Raw genomic sequence first — 6000 nt, 5'->3', positions numbered from 1 at the left:
CATTTTTGACAATATTGCACGATTTTTGTGACAAGATAACTCGAAAAATATGCAAGCAAAAGGTAAACTTTTTGCACTATCGCTTAGAGCACATCAAAGTCTGGGGAAGGTTTTCTCATTTTTCAAAATATTTGTTTTGAACAAAAATATACACCATTATGTGGAATTTTTAGCTTAATAGAGTGACAAAATTGCTTTTTTCACATGTTTTTTGCAATATTTCGAAAAATAAGACGAATTTCAAAAAAATAAAAAAACCTTCCCTAAGTTCATGTCTCTTCTCCATGAAAAACTAACTAAAATTTTTTACTCCGTACTGATTTTTTTTTTAAGTTGTCACAAAAAATTGGGGTAAAAAGTGTATTTTTGTGATTTTCTCAAAACTCGATATTTTTATACAAATCTGACGTCACCATGGGATTCCTTGACTCATTTCCTTTCCAAAAATGTATAGTTTTATATACTTTGGACATACAATTCAAAAATAATGATGCTCGAAAAGGTCCATGTTCTCTCCCATTACTCTGCCCTTTAGTCACCCACATCAAAAATACCTTTGTCACACCATTCATCACAGAAAAAGAACTTTTTGGATTTGGATCTAATGTTTCTATTATACCAAAGATATTGACAAATCCCTAAATCTGAAAAATCTTCCCCCCAAATCCTATAAAAATTAAAATCATATTAATTAATATTTTCATCTGCGCCGCGCCGCCCGAGGGCCTGCATTGCATTACTGGCTGCATGCCATTGGTGCTGAACAGAAAAAAGGAATATGAATTATTTCTGACGACATTGAATTCGGAGATGTAAACAGAAATTTTCCGTCAGCTAGCTACAATGTAGTCACGAAAAATGGTTACCAAGGTTAGATTTGTTAATTTCTGGGATATAAAAAAGTATAAAATCTTGGAATGTGTACTAGACAGTTGTGTCTTTTATTCTAGGTACTTTACATGTAATATTGTCAAGTTAAAGTGGTGTAAATAAATGGACGATTGTTGCATTCGGAGTCTTTTGCAGGCATGGCAAGGTTGCCGAATTTTGAACCGAAGTCCTTGGTCCATAGATTAAAGGGGCATTTCGTGATCCACAGCCTCATCCCCCCACTTTTCTCAAAAAAAGTTGAGATTTTTATATCACTGGAAACCTCGCTCTGGTAATCGTGAAATTTGAATTTCGTTCTGGTGCACCAGAACGAAATAAGCCCAATCGGCATTGGAAGTTTGCAATGCATTGTGGGACAGTTTTTGCAGTTTTAGGACACTTTGTCCTTTGACCTATCCGGAAAATTGCTGTAATTATTAATAATTTATTTATTATTGTCATAATGTTATCATTAAAAATATTTAAATAATTAATTCATTTAATAATAATGTTTTTTAAGTTTGTTTTATTCTAGTAATACGTTTTAAATTATATTTTGTACGCACAAAACCCGAATTTTTCTGAATTTTCCAGATAGGTCAAAGGGCAAAGTGTCCTAAAAAAACCGGAAGTTACAATAGCGATTTGGCTTATTACAATGCATGCCATTGATTGGCGCAGTGTAATACACATAATAATCATGCATAACTCGCGAACGCAAAATCAGAATCAACTGAAATTTTGGGAATAGGTTTTTTTCGTGGATATCTAATCAAAAATGACATTAAATAGAGGATGCTAGGATCACGAAATACACCTTTAAGTAGGGTGTCCACTGTGCAGCGCACGGCGTGCCGTTGTTTTCCATTCACACACAAGCACACGGCTTGTTGAACGCAAAAAGCAAACATTTTAGAATTGCTCTCATTTGTTTAATATTTAAGATAGAGCTATACAACCTCGTAATACAACTAAAAAGGGATGAAATCAAATAGAAATCCAAAAAATATTGAAATCCGATGAGTATTTTTGCATCTACGATTTTCCAAAGTTGAGGTTTTTTCCGACTCCGAGCGCCATGTTGGTGGTTTTTTGGTGATGGCTCCAATATTTTTCGTCAAAATGGTGATTTATATCTCAAAATAGAAACTACACGCGGCCTATAAATGAATATTTTTATTAATTGCATATTAAGTACAGACTTCAATGCCCTATATACTGAAATCCCTAGATTTTTTGATAAAGGGAAAGTATTTTAATATTTTTTAAAAAAATGTATCACTTACGCAAATATGGTTCCCGTGGCCCAATATACTGTATGTGATATCAAAATAAAGCTTGTTCTGTCGGCTACAAGATCCATTTAAAAAAATCTCTGTAAATCGCCCACGTGTATTTTCTTTCCCATACATTGTCATACCATACCCGCCCGTTGGTTTCAATGAGAAACAAGGTGAAAATCAGCTGCCGTGTTGCCAGCTAGCTCACGCAATATCGTCCCCGCTGTTAGTGCACATGACTAGCGTACGTGCAAAACCAAGGCATGTGCCTGTTCTGTATGACGGCGCTGTCGAGTCTGCATGTGTTGCCGTATTCAACTAACACGTGGTTCGCACGAAGCCGGTTGGGGCCGGTTCTGTGTTGGTGATTGTAATAAAAAAAAATGACTGTTCATCTTCTGGTACATTTGAGAGATGTTTTATCCCGAGTTTTATAAACAATAAAAACCAGGCAGTTATGTGGTACAGGTTTTTGTTTAAAAAGATCATAGGCTTGCAGTGGTGAATAGAATGTTATTTCTATTTCTAACGTAATGATTTGTTTTTAATGCAACCACGCAAACCATTAATATGTTGTCCCTCATTAATTGTCTACTACGATTGCTGGTCAATATGGTATCACCCAACAGGTGATTGCAGTCGCGCGCCGCACGAGGTGTAGCTGGGCTATTCCATTGATTGGAATAGGGGTGATGTCTCAGGGTGACGTGTATGATATTGGAGGGGCGCTTTTCAAAGCCCTAAATTTAGATTAATTTTTCATTTTTTTTAAATAATACTTATTTATTTAGTATGTTTATTTTATATACAACATTTTTGTTGTTTCTTTTTTTTAATTTAAGCCCGTTTAAAAAAAAAAAATTCATTAAAAAAAAACAACATATCAGCATTGGGTGGTGAGAGGGGGGAGGGGGACCGAGAAAGAGGGATAGGAAGGGGTTTGGGGCATGAGATGTGAAAGGAAGACATGCAAATAAATCTCTTTTAAAAAGTTTTTAAACTTTTTAAAAGAGATTTATTTGCATGACTTTTAACTTTAATTGTTCACAAATGTTTTTTAAATATTTTCGTATTTTAATATTACTGGTAATTTCATGAAACAGGAGAGTTTAAGGGGGTATGGGACTTTATCTTTGAGGTTTTTGTTTGTTTGTTTTGTTTTATTTTTTGTTTTGAATATGCTCAATCAAGTCAATTATTAAAGAATTGTTTGTTGATGTTCTTTCATATTAATCTTAGCTCTAATTTTTGGTTCACATTTTGCAAGGGTTAAATTGCTCCTCGGTCTATACTTTGAAATACCCATAAACAAAATGGAATATTCCACTCAGTTTGCAATTGAATGAGACTTACAAAGTATTAAATGATTTTTATTTTATTTTTCAACCATCCTATTTTTACATCAAATAGGAAACAAATGTACATTACATATAATCAAAACAATTCATAAAGCCTACATTTAAATACATGTGAACCTAAATTGAAGTTACAAAATCCTCAACATGGATTGATTCACTATACTTGTTCCATGAATTGAGCAGGCCTACTCTATTATCTTCAACAAAAATATTTATACATTATAAAAATGACAAAGACTAGAATTGTGTTCTTTCAAGTACAGGTATATTTTATTAGCAACATTACAATAGAAAATGTGAGCATTCATGTATACATGTGTTCCCTCAAGAGACAAAGGGCCAAAATTGAAGAACAATTAAAATTACCCCTTTAATTAAATGGAACATCCCATTTTAAGTATGTTATTTTAATTTTAAAAAGTTCATTTGAACAACATATCATACTTAATTCACTTCTCAACAATATTATACAGTTGCTGTCAAGTGTAAACAGATCACATTGCAAACATTACCAAACAAATTTATTATAGCAAATCTTGAGCTTCATTTGTACCATCGCTGTAAGATATGCTAATTTATGCAAATTAAGCCTTAAAACTAACAAAACATCAAATTATTGAACATAAAACTTGATCCACATCATGTGTACTACCAACATGCCAAGTTACATAAGAATTGCATTTCAAATAACTTCACAACAGTACTTTAGAAAATGTAATTCAATGTAGCACAGTTTTTGGTATTCCCCCATAGAGATTGTACAGGCTTGATTCACAGGTGGAGCCATGAAAGCAATGCATTATGGGTAATATCAAATATGAGGCAAAACGATGTTTTTCAAAGTGAGATAACTCAAGAATGGCTATAGCTATTTGAATAAAACTTGGAATATAGTTAGACAAGGGATGAATACTTCCAAGAACAAACATTGCAGTGTCAAAGAAACAGTAATTTTGTTTACATATTGTCTACAAAAGCGCCCTCTTTTGCACTTTTTACCAAAACGACGAAAATTGCGCTTTTTTGACGCCTTAAAACGGCTGTATCTGGGGACCGGACGGTCCGATTTTGATAAAAAAAATTTTAATGAGTGTCTTTCAACATACTCTTTAGGATAAAATTTAAAAAAATACACAATTAACAATTTAAAATTTTGACCTGGACACCCTACTTTAAGGCCAGAGTAATGGAAGACACATTCGTCCACGACCGAATTTGAGATTTTTTGATATTTATCAACACTAAGATGTATTCTTTCACTTGAAACTGATAAAATACTACTTGCTAATATTTATTCGTATTTTTGCTTGATTTATTTCACTCTTTTCAACTCTAAAAAGTCACATGGCTCAAGACAGCTTAGTAAATTGGCGGAAATAATGAGTCAGAAATGCTTGGCGAATGCGAAAATATTGTGATTACGCTAGCGATTCGCGTTGCGTGACGCTGCGCAACTCTGCGCGTATGTCCAACGCAGTCAAGGCGCATTCGGTATGTTGTTAACGCCAGCAAATGTGGTGTAAACAAAACCAAAATTTGCAGTCAAAATGCCACTTAGATTTTTTAATTATTTTGAACTTTTGGCGCACTGAGAGCAGAGATTATAGATTCATTGGAAAAAAAAGATGCATATTTAGACCATGCACCAGATACAGCTTTTACAAGTGTGAAAGTCTTACCGTTTTAAAATTTAAGGCGTTTGTGCATAATTTTGACATTTTTTACTAAAACGTTGATTTCTCAGAGTTCACTTTTGACAATATTGCCGCAGCTCCGTGGAACAAGTTGATCACGAAAAACAACCCTGAAGCTGCATGTGATAATGTGACCAATGTCATCTGTGAGGCAATGCATGAGTTTATACCCCAGAGATCTGTGCACTCCTATGTTAACTACCCAGAATGGTGGAATGATGGCTGTGAAAGGGCACTCAAGAAGAAGGATGCCAAGTGGAGATGTTGGAAATCCCTCCAGACTCCAGAGTCCCGACTTGAATATAACAGAGCCAGGACAGAGTACACATCTGTGTCAAGAAAAGCTGCATCTGCGCACAAGTCTAGAGTTAAGGAGAAGATGACAGACGAGCTCCAGACAGGATCAAAGTCTTGGTGGTGGACCGCACATCGGCTTATGGGCAAAGGGGGCAAGAGTGAAATACCAGTCCTCAAATCTGATGGCAACACCTACATAACATCAGAGGCTAAAGCTGAGTGCTTTGCAACATTCTTCAGTGAGAAATCAACCATCCCTCATGCTGAGAACTGTAAGCCAGTCCCCAACATTCCAAACAAGACTGCTTCCAAGTGTGGCAACATTGTATTCTGGCCAAAGCAAGTCAGTAAGCAGCTGAAGAAACTCGACATCAACAAAGCTTCTGGACCAGATGGTATCCCATCCATTGTGCTTAGAACCGCTGCCCCTGAGCTAGACTATGCCATAGTCTATTTTTGATAAATAAAAAAGCATGTTATTAATGTTAATCATGATGAAAG

At 35.0% G+C, this 6000-nt stretch overlaps 1 protein-coding gene across 1 annotated transcript in view; it reads left to right on the top strand.

Annotated features, from left to right (window-relative positions):
* The first annotated feature begins 786 nt into the window (after nt 1-786).
* Nucleotides 787-6000, top strand: part of LOC140168581 (uncharacterized) — a 49391-nt gene continuing 44177 nt past the window's right edge. Inside the window, exon 1 of the mRNA XM_072191981.1 lies at nt 787-870. The gene's annotated coding sequence lies outside the window, so the exon portion shown is untranslated. The remainder of the gene's footprint in view (nt 871-6000) is intronic.

Source organism: Amphiura filiformis, chromosome 13 (genome assembly GCF_039555335.1).
Source record: "Amphiura filiformis chromosome 13, Afil_fr2py, whole genome shotgun sequence".
NCBI lineage: Eukaryota > Metazoa > Echinodermata > Ophiuroidea > Amphilepidida > Amphiuridae > Amphiura > Amphiura filiformis.
The sequence above is the reverse complement of the archived record's forward strand: the minus strand, read 5'-3'. Positions and strand labels throughout refer to the sequence as shown.